The 16,430-nt window shown below is 37.7% G+C and overlaps 1 pseudogene; it reads left to right on the plus strand.

Annotated features, from left to right (window-relative positions):
* Window positions 1-8,688: 8,688 nt before the first annotated feature.
* Window positions 8,689-10,146, plus strand: LOC148019167 (uncharacterized; annotated as a pseudogene).
* The last annotated feature ends 6,284 nt before the right edge of the window (window positions 10,147-16,430 follow it).

Raw genomic sequence — 16,430 nt, forward strand, 5'->3', positions numbered from 1 at the left:
ATGTACTTTATAAAAGAAAACTAGGTAAGTTTTACAAATACGTGAACACAAAAAATCATGCTTTTAATTACATCATCATGCAAATAATTTTGGAATTTAGTCATGTGTCATAGAAAGACAATATGTTTTTTTATTTAATATAGCTACCTTCTCTAACTACAAATCAAGCTCATATTCATTGTGTCTTATTTTATGGTTTGATAATATTGCAACTAGGTGGAAAATTTAGAGTATTTGTTTCTTGTTATCTCTAAAATTTATGTGTGCATGTGTATGTATTACATGCACATGATATGCTTTGTAGAAATGGTGGAGAAAAAAATTTAATATGAATTAGATGCAAAAGATGTAATGATAGTCTGTTAGGACAGCACCAAGGTAAATATTGCGATTAAGAGAGCCCCAAGATATTACTAGGAAGGTCAAGATGTGTATTCTAACATTTCTATTTGAATTTTTTTCATTAAAGACCACAAGGCTCACTCTACGATACAGTTGAGCAACTAGCTTACTAGCATGTGTGCATTGTACATCTAGTGTCTCTATTTGAAAGTTTTCTCAAAACCCTACCTTCATTCATTAAATTCTAAATTTTACCGTTGGATGTTATATATCATGAAGATATTTTGCAAAGCTTCATCATCACTAAAAAGCTAAACTCTTTTAAGAACCCTTAAGAGCTTGTTGTGATCAATTCTGTGATAAAAATAGTGTTTTGTATTTAATACATAAGGATTTGCTAAATTCTTTTCATTAAAAAATGATTTTACAGTAAAAGGGATTTATGTAGTGGCTGATTATCTTTCTCATATATGGACCTGCAAAGTTTCAACAATGACTGAGCTACATAGTGACTAAATTGAAGAATTACAAGAGGCTTATCTTTTGGATGAAGAGCTCAGCCATATTTTTTAGAAATTACAACAAACTCTCATGAAAGATAACTTGCATTATCGGCTTCAAAATGGGCTAATGTGGTTAAATGGCAAGATTCTCATTCCCTCTACTTCTTCTTTTACACGGAAAATTATGGAGGAGTTGCATTCTTCGCCTTTAACTAGACACCTTGGAGTTTTTAAAACCTATGATAGGATCAGCAAAAGCTTTGTTGGAAAGGATATGTAAAGATATCAAAGATTTTGTCATGAAGTGCATACCTTGTCAAAAGAATAAGGATAGCACCCATAAGCCAGGTGGTTTGTTGCAACCATTACCTATTCCTAACAGGTAAATGGATACACATTACCATGGATTTGATTATTGGCTTTCCTACTACCAAAAAGGGATGGAATAGTATATATATAGTGGTGGATAAGCTCACCAAGGCAGCCCATTTCATTCCAACCAAGACCCAGTTTACTGCTTCTCAAGTGGCTAGTCAATTTATGGAGCAGATTTTTAGATTACATGGATTACCATAGGTGATTGTTCATGACAGAGATTCAAAGTTTATGAGTAACTTTTGGCAGGCGGTATTCACATCCATGGGCACTAAATTGGCTCCCTCTATAGCCTATCATCCACAAACTGATGGATAGACAAAAAGGGTAAATAAGTGGTTGGAGACTTATCTTTGCTATTTCTATTATAATGTCTAGAATTCATTGGATCCTTGGTTACACTTGGCTAATTTTACTTACAATAACTCCACTCATGTTAGTATTGGAGTTTCACCATTTGAGGCTATGTATGGTTATAAGGTGCACTTACCCATAGTCATCTTCAATGAAAGAATCAATCCTCATTGAAAACAATAATTGGAAAGAATGTAGACCCTTCTTCTCAGCAGGGTAAGATGAATCTTAGAAAATCCCAAGACTAAATGAAGATGTATGTAGATGAGAAGAGGCCTTTAGAGTTCCAAGAAGGAGAATTGGTTTTGTTGAAGGTACCCAAGTCTCAATATTCTACTTTGAAGAATTGATCCAATAACAAGCTTGCTCATAGATTTTATGGCTTGTACCAAATCGTGAAGCACATTGTAGACTTGGCATATAGATTGCAGATACCCTCTTCCACTAAGAAGAGAAGTACTCTATTTTATCCATCCTTTTCCAATCTTTGAAAGTTTGTTTTTTAGGGAAAAAACCCTTAGGATGGGATGGATTGTAAGAAGTTGGGAAGAATAGTGGTTTAGTGTGAAAATAATAGTAATACCATGTCACACTGGCATAGGTATAAAAGAAGAGGACATGCAATTTTTATCATCTTTTTGGCACATTAATACATTATTGTCCTTCTCCTCATTACCTTGCTCTCAGCTTCAATGGCTTCTTACTTCTTTTTGTCTTTCTCTCTCCTATTCTAGTCTTTCTCTCTCCTCATCACTCTCTTTCTCTCACTTCCGTAGTCCATCTCTCTCTTTGTGTATTTCTCTCTCCTCTTTCTCTCTCTCCCGATCACTTCTTGACATGTGGTTCATTAGGTCTACACAAGAAGTAATGCCTTTTGTAGACCTCGTAAATACAAAGCATTTGTCTTTTGATAAAACCCAACCAAGGAAGTGACTTCTTTGGAAGAAGGTATAAAGTAATGTCCTCTTGAGATCATCATACTCTCTTATAGGCATGGAACTCCTCTTATTGCATAGTACCTTAGAATCTATTAGATACTAGGAACCAATGTGGGTGAATAAAAGTACAAGTTATACACAATTAATCCTTAACAAGAGGTAGCAACTCATCGAGAAGATTTATAAACTCACAATCCTAGTTAATAAATTTATAATCATAAGGTAATTGTGATTACTATTGGTGGCAGAGACATTTTGTGTAATGAAAATATAATTTTCTATCACATCCCATCCATAACAAGAGCTATCATCATTGAGATACCATTATCTCCTCCACTCGTTCCCATCAACATCCCACTCTATTGTTAAGCTCAATTGCAAACCTCTACCAAATATGACATTGCGGTTGGTCAACCTCCATGTTGGTGGTAGAAGGACTTGTTATAATGATCTGTGAGAATTATCTTCCCTCCATGCAAAGACACTTTTCTCACACTTCTTGCCATTGAGAAAGGTGCAAAGAGTATGAAACATTCTCTACATGTGAGGGATACTATAGAGGCACATATAGCAAACATGTTTAATTTGCAATAGAGAGCGGAGACCAATGATAGTAAAGGGGAAAACTTAGTCCAAGACTTCCTTGCCCAAAAATAATTGCGACATGGGGAAAAGAGAGGAGACTAGAACAGTAAAGGGAAAAGTTAGTCCAAGACTTCCTTGTAATAAAAGGATTGTGACATGGGGAAAAGAAAAGACTAAGGTTGGTATACTAGATTCATGAAATGTTGAGATCTCATCGAGATGGGGGCTCATTACTCCCATGCTAATCTCAAATATCTAACCCAATTGGCTATACACCAGCTCGTTTTTTCACTCCTTCAATATACTAATGCATCTTTTTGAAAGAAAATAGTATAAAAATTCTCTCTTTTAATAACCAAAAATGGTAATATATGTAGATGTAAATGAATTATCAATCATGCCACCAACCCTTTCTCAAATCCACTTTCTTATGTCACTAAATTCTCATGGGCCTAGGTTCTTCATTTATCCACTTGAACTAGCTATATGATAATCACACACACACACACTCTGTGTGTGTGTGTGTGTATACACACACACACACACACACACGCCTGTATATATATCTATATACACACACACACACACATGTGTATGTGTGTGTTTATATATGCATATATATTTTATACTAACTCTTTCTCTCCTTGAGGCTCTCTGTAACCATCTCTTTCCCTTTGCTCCTCTCTCTCTCTCTCGCTCCCCCCCATTTTTTCTTACTCTCTTTCTATCTTTGCCTCACTCCCATTCTCTCTCTCACTCTTTACTCCATCTCCCCATCCTTTTGTTGTTCTTGAATTCTCTCCCTCTCACCCGCACTCCCTTTCCTCCCTCTTCCTTCCTTCCTTCCTTCCTTCCTCTCTCTCTCTCTCTCTCTCTCTCTCTCTCTCTCTCAAATCATAAAAATTCTATATGTGAGCATAGCCTCACACATGCACATACACACACAAACACACTCTCTATCTCCCTCTCTCATTTAAAAAACTCTCTCTCACTTTGTATTCTCATTTAGAATAAAAACCCATTAGAATTGGGATGCATTGTTTTTTTCAAAAACATTATGCCTAACTTCTGTGTGTGTGTGTGTGTGTGTGCGTGCACACACACACACATACTCTCTCTCTCTCTCTCTACCCAATTCTCTCGTTTTCCCTCCATTTGTGTTTGCATCATCCCTACCTCCACATAACCCATGCAGTAGAAGGAGTGAAGGAATGCAATATTTGACAAGAATATATAAGTTTGTGAAGGTTGGTTCACCGAGGTGCCCTAGTACTCTCTACTATTATTTGACTTTTTTATTGCTATCCTAGATAAGTTTAAGGTTTGAGAAATAGGTCATGTCTAATAGCTAGCCATGTTTGAAGAGAAATGATAGAAGTCACCAAATTTGAGTTGCAATGCTGAGACATGTTCAAGTTGTAGCCACCTATCCATGTATGGGTGTCCTTCCAGACACTCGCATGCGAGGCAATGCATGCCTTGGTTGGCGACACTATCCTTAAATCGAGCATCACAAACTGAGTGAATACCTCATTGGCTTTGCATGCAATCAAAGGTGGGCATCATGGGATATAATATTTTGGGATCATTCTCTAGGATATATCGATTGATGGGATGACTATTATGATGGCGCTATGATATAGGGGTAAGCTCCAACTCACTTGAGTGTGAGAGGTGTAGTTGAGTAATCATAGGAGTTGAGTGACATGTAAGCTCACAAAGGATAAATCAAGAAGCGTGATCTAGGTAGACCTTAGTGATAGTTATAGGGGTGATGTAGGTAGATCTCATTGATAGCTACACACGGGGGTGATCAACTGTAGATTAATCTAGTATTGTGCAAGCTATTCTAATAATTGAACAAGCTTCAAGAGGATGATGAGGAATTTATATGCATCCACACTAATGATGATAACTAGAAAAGCTACTACAATTATAGTGGTGGTGTGTCTAAGGCTCATGTTCCTGTGCAAGGCAGTGCTAGTGGCTAGAACACAACACTTAAGTGGCAATATGGCTAGGGCTCATGTGGGCATGCTAGGTGGTATTGGTGTCAAGCTCAAAGATAGGGCCGGCAGTATCGATGAGGAAGTCTGATTTGGACATGTGCATCATGTGGTACAAGAAATACACGAAGGCACAGCAAAAGATAGTGCCATATGTCAATGAGGTCATTGACAGTAGTGGTGTCTTTCTCTCACATGGCTTTGGATGGAATTGGACTGCCCCAAGAGCTTTGGGAGCTCTGACATGGTGTGCGCTAGCGTAGACCGTTTTGGAGCTTCTAGAACTTATTGTGGATTGCTAAAACAAGCATATTCTCATTGAGTTAGAAGGTCGGAGTATTTACCTAGTGAAAGCACATTATGCTAGAGAGGCAAATATGGCAGGGAATGTTTACATGTGATTGGCTCGTTGAAAATTGACTTTACTTAGAAATGTTCATTGGGACTGCTAGTAGATATATATTTGAATTGTGGTAACACTAATGAAGCGCATAAAATTATCAATGACTTTCCTTTTAAGAATTTCTATCATGAAATGCATTGATTTCTGTGTATCATTAAAGAAACGCAATTACAAGGGCTTACAACTAGATCCCTAGAAAGATACTAGTATCCCCTCATCTTGCAATCAAGCAAGAGAAAAAACAAATTATATTACGGAAATAATATGGAATGATACACTCTCCTAATCATTTAAACTACATGGTTAACTTATCTAGATTTTCACAACAATTTACAATAATAGTGGAAGAGTTGCTCAAAGCAATGCAATTATATACTAATATTTCTTCATGGAAAGCAATGATGGCTTCTAGTAGGATACAATAGACATTTATTTTCTCACAAATTATTTGAGATGTTCCATGAAGCAAACATATCTCACATTCAAATACATCCTAGTGGACATAGATATTCAAGTAGTACACTCTTCAAAATTAGCTTGCATAATATGAGACATGTACCCCACTCACATGGCTACCAAATGCTAATAGGGTTTTTCTATAACTTGTTTTGGGTTGTGTTAGCAATTAACTACCAATTCAATTGGATCGTACTAAGCTTGTACACATGCTAATTGTCAAGCAATAGTGAGTAGTATGATGCAAGAAACTTGAAATGATATTGACACATGGTTCTGGAAGATCTAAAGATTACATATAATTGCAATATAAATTTAAACATTGATAACCTGAATGATACAAGGTGAACCGTAAACTTGCATTGTATTGATAATCTAAGATACTCATTAGGAAAAAAATGAACTCACAAATGGGCCCTTAAAAATAATATAGTTTAAGATATGGGCCTTTTGGATTATCCAATAGGAAGGCTAGACGTTGACGTCCATGGAGGGTGAATCTTCTCTCTCGAAATCTTAGGTTTTCTATTTAAAAAATGGGTAGTGGGAGATTTAAAAAAGGGAGAATGGATAGTACACAAAATTTGAGATTCTCTCACCTCTTATTTCTTCCCTTTTTTTGAAGAATTTTCAATTTCGGTTTTTTTCCCTCTCACAAAATTAGTTTGACCCAAAAGTTGAGCAACAGACCACTTTCCCTCTCTTCTCTATAATGGTGAATTTTCGTCTCCATTGAAGCTTCCTGCTGAGAGTAATTAGGGTTTTGAGTGTTTTGCTTACCCCTGCACTTTCTTCTCCATGCAGCTCCAGATTTTGGGAAAAACATAGGTGCCCATCTCTCTTTGCATTTTCTTTTGTTTGTTATTTTTCCAATAGGTTTTGATGTCATTTCTTACTGTTATTGTCATTTAATTGCAGAGGTTGTTTGGGGCAAGAGACAGAGGTGCTCATCTCTCTCTCTCTCTCTCTCTCTCTCTCTCTCTCTCTCTCTCTCTACATGTTGTTTTTCTTTTATATTGTGTTTTCAATATAATTTTATGTTAGTTTTCATTATTGTTTTCTTGTAGAGTTTATTTGGAGCAAGAGGCAAAGGTGTTAATCTCTCTCTCTTTGTTTGGTTTTTTTTATAAATGATATCTTTTCAATACAACATAATGTTAGTTCTAACCATTGTTGTTGTTTTATTACAGAGATCATTCTAGGTGACATTGCATAAGTGGTCCTCTCTCTCTCCCTCTCTCTTTGTTTCCTCTTTTCTACTATTTTTTTTAGTATATCTTCAAGTAAATACTAACTCTTGCTATTGTCTTTTGTAGAGATCAATTTGGGCAAGATTGGATAGGTGCTCATTTCTTTCTCTCTCCCGTGTATTCACACACTCTCTCTTTCTTTCTCTCTGCATTATGCCTTTTCTACTATCTTTACAATAGTGTTTGATGCTAGTTCTAACTTAACGATCAATTGTTGTTGCAACACTTATCACAAGGTAGAGAAGAGATTCTATGGCTCAATTTATAGGTAAATCTGCCATATTTTGTGGTGCCAAAATTTATTCATTTAATTAGCAACTTTTATGTTTGATGGGATTGATGTTTTCTTATGTCCATCATTTTCAATGGGTTTTGATTAGCAACGATTCAATATTATCTTCAGCAGATCAGCTTATAGGTAAATTGGCCCTGTTTTGTATTGCTTCTATTTATGCAATTATCTAGATATTTTTTGCTAAAAGGGATTCAGGTAATATTTTATTAAAAGAGATTCATGCAGGTGTTTTTTTGTACATGCAGGTATTGTACAAGGTTTAGGTGAAGCACATAATTCTCGATCGACTATTTTAATGTGGTGAGTGATTCCTTTGTGTTGGATGATATGGATCTACTCGAAAAAATCCTCTAGTTTATTGGTCCTATGTATCCATTTGGATCTCCATGTCGATTGGCAATGATCCATGGAAGTCTTGTATCATATCATCCATATAACACACAATGTGTTGAGTCAAGTTAGAATATCTTGTTAGCTATATATAGTCTGTTTATATATAGCGCCCGAGGTCCCCTCTATATATTCCTATCATGTGTGCTCAGTTTACACACTTCTGGGGTTCCACTCCCGGTGTCTCATATCTCTCTTCTCTCCTCTCTTCCTTTCGTCTTTCGTCTTCCTTGCAATTTCCAACATGGTATCAAAGCCCAACAGCGCCTGCGAGAGATGGCGGCATGCTGCCGACCCTATGAGGCCTAAGCCTATAACTGCAATGGGGAAGACAGGCGAGGGCAAAAGCTGGAGACGAGGACAAGACGATGGGGCGAAAAAGCGAGTTCTTGGTCTCCACCTTCTTCTGCGGCATCCGTTTTTTAATGCAACCTGAAAGGACAAAGCGCCAGCCATGGCACGGTGCCGTAGGATGATCCAGTGACGAGAGAGTGTTCTTGGAGATGAAGGCGAGCCAACTGTGTGAGAGGAAAGGTGGAAGTAAGAGAAAGAGAGAGAAAAAGATTTATGAGAGCGGAAGCGCTTTCTGGTAATGATATTCTGTTGTTCCAAGAACAAAGCTATTCCTGAGGTATAGCAAATCTGATACGCATCCTTGTGTGTGTAGTACATCGTACCCCTCCCCCCTAGCTTCCCCCCTACAATTGCTTTTGCGACGTAGAGTCTACCCTGGGATGGTTTTCAAACCTATCAGTTTTTGCGTCTGATGCCATCGCCAGACGCGCAGAGAGAGAGAGAGAGAGGAGAGAAGCCTGTCGTTTTGGATGTAGAAACGCTGCTCGAGAAGAGATGTAGGATGAGCAGCGAAGAGTGAGATGAAGATGGAGATAGTACGAACCTTTGAGCCAGGCAAGTACATTCAGTCCAGAAAGCGCAGAAGCAAGGAGACTACGAAGATCTACAAAGCATTCATCCTCCGTCCGTGGTTCCTTACTCTGCAGCTCCAATCTTCCCAATCAACGGGGTCCCGAAAGCGCAGAAGCAAGGAGACTACGAAGATCTACAAAGCATTCATCCTCCGTCCGTGGTTCCTTACTCTGCAACTCCAATCTTCCCAATCAACAGGGATGACTTCCCTGACAGCTTTGGGATGAATCCTCCCGAGCCCTGCTCTAAAAATGTAAGCACCTCCTCTCCCTTCTGCAGCCTTCCACTCGTTGAACGGCATGTTTTCCTGTGCTTCAAAGAGTCTCAAAGCTGGCCTCCTGTTGTGGATGTTGCCGAGTTTGATCGGCTTCCACGGTTTCTTGCAGCTGCAATCAAAGCAAGGAAGAAGGACATGTCTATGAAAACTCGATTAATTATTTGCGAGGGTCGCAATGGCACTGATTCCTCCAATGGGGATGTACTGATATTTCCAGACTTTGTTCGATACAGGGGATTAACTCATTTTGATGTGGATGCCTTTGTGGAAGAAGTCCTAGTACATAACCGAGAATGGGTACTAGGAAGGCCACAGAGGCTGTGTGGCATGCATATCTTTGTGTGTGCACATTAGAGTCATGATATTCAATGTGGTATTTTGGGCCCTATTGTCTTTAAGAAGTTCAAAGATGAGCTATCTCCTTGAGGTCTCACTACTTATGTAGCTATAAAACCATGTTCTCATGTGGGGGGCCCCAAGTATGCAGCAAATTTTATTTGTCATGGCTCTAATGCGATTGGTGCAGTCTCAAGCCACTGCTAAGGATATGTTACCTCAGATGATGTCAGCAATGTTTTGGATAAACTTTTGGACCGAGGGTTCTTGGCTTCCCCGCAGAGCAGTTGTTGTGGCCAGACAAATAATCCAGAGAAACTGACTATGCAAAATCTAGTTGGGCATGCTGATGAAGTGCTTTCTTTTAGAATTGAGGATGGGCAAGCCAGGGAGCAGGTTGTGAGACAAACAGTAATTCAAGGTACTCATTGTGAGAGTTTCTTAATGTCTTGACTTTTACTCAGATTCATGATGATCATTCTCGTTCGTTATTCCAGCTGATGAGGGTCTACATTCCTGCTGATGACACATTATTTCGTTTATATTCTTTCCAGCTGATGAGCATCAATATTCCAGCTATGATAAATTGTTTTATTTATATTCTATTCATGGGGTCCTACATGTGTTATTTTGTCTATAGAACGGCGTCGCGAACCGTTTCTATAGACTTTGTGTTGTTCTAATATCACTGTAACGTTTTTTTAATAAAATTTTGATGTGACAGATATACTGCTTACATCCCAAGTTCAATTAAATGAATTTCTTGGAGATTTTATTTTTTGCAGTGATGTCGTTTATCTTTATTTTACATGTTGTATATTTAGGAGTGATAAAGCTCTTTTGATGCCTTTGAATAGGCTATTGTAATTCAGGAGTAATGTAGCTCCTTTGATGCCTATGAATAGGCTCTTGTAAGTTCAACTTTGTAATTTTATGTTTTGAATATTACTATAATGGTAGGCCTATATAGAGCTATGGGTTTTTCCCTTGAGCCCTCAAGGGTTTTTTCATCCATAGTAAGGGACTTTTATTTGAGCGGGGATGTTAGCTATATATAGTCTGTCTATATATAGCGCCCCAGGTCCCCTCTATATATTCATATCATGTGTGCTCAATTTACACACTTCTGGGGTTCCACTTCCGGTGTCTCATATCTCTCTTCTCTCCTCTCTTCCTTTCGTCTTTCGTCTTCCTCGCAGTTTCCAACATATCTCAGGTGTCAATCCAATGTGCCTATTAAGATTTGCATGTCATGTGGCTGCTATCCTTGTAACAACTACTCTATAATATCCACATTTCATACAATGTATTGAGTTAAATTAAACTCCTCATTATAATAAAATTTATTTTGGCAAAATTCTATGAGTATTCTTGTGCTATTCTTTTCATTATATTTCATATAAATATATGATTAAAGTGATGTCTTGAAATTGAATCTATACTTTATCTCGATGTGTATATCCACATGCGTTTTGATATCAATGTTTATGTCTATTTACAAAAGTGTAAACATCTCTTAATGCCATGTTGATTTGTATGGCATATTGGTGATTACTAGACAGACTTAAAATGCTTATTATTTAGGCGTTAATACATACTTCTTTATATCTAATGTGTAGGTTATAATGCCTGAGAGAAGAACAAGCTTTCTCTCGATAGAAATACGTAACAGAAAAGATAAAGAAGGGAATCGGATCATTGATACATATCATTGCTCGTCTTGGGTACACATGCGTTCAAGTATAAAGGGAGCTTTCAAGATGAAAGCATCTGCGATTGCAGATGTATCAAAGCACTAGAAGGGTAAAATTTTCACTACAAGGATATAGGAGTATAGCGACGGTCTACAAGGATATAGTAGTAGTAGTAGTAGAGAGAGAGAGAGAGAGAGAGAGAGAGAGAGATGTTTTGTTTAAGAAAATGAGAGAGGGAGTTGAAGAGAGAAATTAAAGAAAGAAGGAACGAGAGAGAGAGAGAGGGAATCAACATGAAACATAATTGCAGATGTATCAAAGCACTAGAAGGGTAAAATTTTCACTACAAGGATATAGGAGTATAGCGACGGTCTACAAGGATATAGTAGTAGTAGTAGTAGTAGAGAGAGAGAGAGAGAGAGAGAGAGAGAGAGAGAGAGAGAGAGATGTTTTGTTTAAGAAAATGAGAGAGGGAGTTGAAGAGAGAAATTAAAGAAAGAAGGAACGAGAGAGAGAGAGGGAATCAACATGAAACATAATAAAGAGAGAGAGTGTGAGGGAGAGACGAGAATGAATGGATAAAAAACAAAGAGAGGGTAAGATCTTGTTCTTTAACTCTTTTTTTTTTCTTGTTTGTAGTAGTAGTAATAGTATAGTAGTAGTAGTAGTAGTAATGGTGGTGGTGGTAGCATCATATATTACTAAAGTATCCGATGCAATACCACATGATGGAAAATACTCTGACATAGGATAGCTACTCCCTCGTACCCATGCATAGCTTATTAGACTTTACATACTGTAGGCCCATCGGTAGGTAGGTGGAGACTTTACATACATTAATTTTTTTGAGTTACGAGAAAAGAAATCCATTCTCAAACAATTTAAGAAAGAAAAAAAGAATGATAAAAAAAACAAATTGTTTGTCGTAATGTAGACCAAATGGAAAATGATTAAGGCCGTAATGTTCAAGATCGCGAGGCATTGCTTAATCAGTGTGTCCCATGTCCTTGCTCTCAATGTAAGCTAGCAATTAGACGAAAATATCGATTATCTATAGAACGCGTATGATGCTTTAGCAAGTTTCAATCAAAGATCATTGATCAGGTGATCTCAAATTTTGAGCAAACAGTAAGAAAAGTGTATATCAATCATGCATTCAATTCACAAACTAATTGAATATCATATACAAAAACATTGGATGTGGCCAGTAAATTTATTACAGGGAGGTGACGTCTCATCCCAAGGAGGAGTGCACCCTTTGTGGCCAGTTAGAAGAGTTCGTGGGCATGCGATGGATGGAGTACCCGAGTCAATTTACCACTTGGAATATATTATCTAATCTATATCATCAATACTAGAGGAGACAAGCAACCTTCTAGACTTTTCTACAATCTTGGAGCCTGAGATGGAGGCAATGATTAATGCATTGATACCCATGGATGTCGAGACATCTGATCCGCTTAGAGAGGAAGCATCCATACCGAAGATACTGCTTGCACTCCGAAGTGTGCAAGTAAAATATGGGTTGAGCGATGCAAGTGTGACCGAGTTGTTCAAGTACCTTGTATGTACTCTTTGTTGATTTTTTTTTGCCTATCATAAGAAACAATTGTGCTTTTTCAAGGTCTTTTATGATTTTTTTTCAGGTTACTAAAGTATCATATATTACCACTTGCAAATATCATGCATGAGTCTCATGATGATGCGCGATATTTTTACGAAAGCTTGGCATGGACTACAAGAGCATCCTTGTATGTATCCACGATTGCATACTATTTCGAGGAGAATATGAGACTATGGAGACGTGTCCAAAGTGTGGTGCTCATAGGTATCGATAGGACTTGCAAGGGCAAACCATTCCTCAAAAAGTTATTAGATACTTTCCGCTTATCCCCGGCATAAATCACATGTTTCATACGTCCGACATGGCGAGCTTGACAACCTGGCATACGCAGAATAGATCCATAGATGGAGTTAAAAGAATATCAGCGGATTCACACACATGGAGCCACATTGACTCTACCTTTCTAGGCTTTGCTTGAGAGCCAAGGAATCTTTGGCTCGGTCTTGCTATGGATGGTGTTAACCCATTCGGTCTATACTCAACTTCTTACAGTGTGTGGCCTATAGTCCTTGTCAACTACAACATCCCTCCATGGATTTCTACGAAGAAAGGACACCTCATCCTTAGCTTGCTCATTCCCAGCAGTTACAAAGTCAAAAGTATGGATGTGTATCTTTGTCCATTAGTTGATGAGCTTAAGATTTTCTGGGAGGAGCGTGTCACCATGGAAGATATGAGCAAGTGCGATAGTCGATGATCTGTCAATATTCAAGCCATTCTCATATGGACCATGCATGACTTTCTGGGATTTGAGGAGTGCTCAAGTAAGTAGGCTTCCATTCTCGTTGGTAATATCTATTATAGCTCGTTCAAGTTTGTATTCACTGGATAGAGGTGTTGGGACAAGTCTGGTTACCTCAGGTTATCATGCATATCTATTGTGTAGGCCACAGTTAGACTCCCGAAGGTCACGAACCATGAAAAAGATGGTATATTAAGGTCACACCACTTTCTTGCTAGAGGGTCATAAAGTGAGGAAAGATTTTTGGATGACCTCCAGCATGTATGAATACCCAATGCTGGTACGAGCTGATAATGGTGCACACGAAGTCACATCCAAATAGAATACGACGGCTCTCAGTTTTCTACGAGTTGCCATATTGGACCCACTTACAGATCAAATCCACTTGTTGGATCCCATGCATATTTTCAAAAATGTGGGCAACTTACTATGGGACCACATCACAGGAAAGAGAGACACCATAGGGGTACGAATGGATTTGAAGGAGGTAGGTAAGATGGAGGTGCTTTAGCCGCAATTGAGTGCTGATGATCGCTTTAGCTACCTTGCACTTCTTGGGTTTTGTCCACTAAAGAAGAGCGCATTGTGAAGTAAATTATCAAGTCTATCCGCAGTCCAACAAGTATGATGTGTTCTCTCAGGTCCGCGTTTTCTAAAGACAACCAATTATCAGGGCTAAGATCCCATGATTGGCATAAGATATGTTAGGTTTGTACTACGAATGGATTGTAAGTGGCTTGTGTATTTTGCTATTTGAATTGTAGTCATTATTTGTAATGCTTTTTCATTTGTGGCAGTTTGTACTACCGATCAGGATCATAGGACGCCTTACTTTAGAAATACATGGGGTGATTTATAGGTTGTCAAATTTAGTGCAATGGATCTCACAAAAGGAGATCAAGACATCCTCTATTGAATCCGTAAGGTGGAGAGCAGTGGAGACGGTCTATCTCTTTAAGAAATACCTACCCACCAGCATACTCACGATACAAACCCACCTTCTGGTGCATCTTGTAGATGAAGTGGAGATTGTTGGACCTGTCCACACGCAATGTGATTCACAACAGATTATGGTATCATGGCAAAGTTCAAGCAATAGAGCCGACGATGAGCAACACATCCAAACACCGTTATAGATGAGATGGAGTATTTTGAAAACATGCAAAGTATTCTCATGGTGGATTACCGTAGCTTCTCCATGATCCTATTTGATGTGGAGTGGTTCAAAGTGGTACTTAAAGGAGCTAGAGCAACAGTTCGATGAGGTCCATCTGGATTTCTCGAAATAGATTCTGAAAAAAGATGGATGGATTTACATGACACGGTTGTATTGCCAGCCCATTGTGAACAAGTGTATCAACTCATGTTTTTTTCAATTTTATTATGACATGATACATGTCATAAAAGTTAAATCTCTTTTATACGTGATTTTGAACAAGTAATTTTCTATCCAAACCCTTGACAACCTTGATGGTGGTATGTTATACCTTCAGCTTCTTGAAGTGCGAGAGTATATGATCAGAGTAATGTTCCCAACGTCATTAGGGCCAAAAACCTTTCAAAAATGGTACTTGTAAGAAAATGATTAAGTTACTAATTAGTTGAGGTTTTAAAATAATGAACCCTCCAAATTTGGCCATTCTGACGTGATTAATGAGAGAATTTATTATTCATTTAAGAGGTTAGCCATTAAATGCCTAAGGACGTTAACTCATGTCAGAGGTCACTTTTCGGCCATTATTATTTCCTTTTGAATATTCTACTATCACGTTTCCCACCAAAATCACGCTTCTTTTTTTGTCTACATTCATTTGAATCATCGTTCTCTCCTCTTCACTTTGTTTCTTAGTTTTTAAAGCAGATTTTACTCTGTCGTAAAATTTCTCACCAAAATCACGTCCGGTTCTTACTAGCAGCGTGCATTGGTCTCCCTTCGTCTCCTTTCACAAAATCTTGAGAAGGTGATCAACAATCGAAAGAGTCTCTACACAAAGGATCAATACCACTTACTTGCCGATTGAGCTATAGAGATATGGTCCTCCATGGACCTGAGACGAGATCATCTCGTTAGTTTTCAACAGACCCAACTAGGTTGGGACATCCAAGCCGCATCTTTACTTCGACCCCTAAGTCACATTTTGTAAGATTTTGTTTTAACTAAATCCAAGCTTTCTCTTCAATCTCTTCAATTTGATTCATAAGAAAATGGGTAAAAGAGTCCCATGGTGTTGATGCAAATTGGTAGGGATAGATATACTAAGGATAATCCTTAAGCTAATAGAATAGAAAGTAAAAACTTTCACCTTGATCTTGCCACTTGAAAATAGAATATCTTCATTATACAGTGTTGTAATATCAACTTTTTAGCAAGCACTAATGGATAAGATAAGGATAATATATTATAACTAGAAGAAATGAAGTACTTTGATTTCTGGGAGATAAAATAATTTACCTAGTAATAGATTAAAAATGATTATTATTATATTTTGTCTCTTAAAATATAAAAAACATTAAACAAGTAATAGATAGAAGTATTAGTTATATTGTGTATCATATCAACTTTAGGACTAAGACGATTTTATGTGTGTAGGATGCTTTGAAGAATATGAAGGATACAACTTCTTACTTTATATTAGCTCTTGGGAGTATTTTTCTTATCATACCCTCAACTATGATTAGCACTATGGGGTTTCAAGTTTCAATATCTTCAATTGTGATTCTTATTAGCACTATCAGATTTCAATACCTAAATGGTGGCTTGATGTCATGGGATGATACTGCTCATGCTATCATATCCTAGCAAATCTCTTAAGATCTCTTCCCTTGATTTGTAATAAGAAATAGAAAGGACTTGACTCTATTTCTTTCTCTCAGAACTCAGATTCTAATGTAGACTGATTTTATAATTAAAAGCATCACTACATTATTGATGC

The sequence above is a fragment of the Lygodium microphyllum genome, chromosome 20 (genome assembly GCF_053477565.2).
Source record: "Lygodium microphyllum isolate KBCC chromosome 20, Lygodium_microphyllum_v1.1.10, whole genome shotgun sequence".
In the NCBI taxonomy this organism is placed as follows: domain Eukaryota; kingdom Viridiplantae; phylum Streptophyta; class Polypodiopsida; order Schizaeales; family Lygodiaceae; genus Lygodium; species Lygodium microphyllum.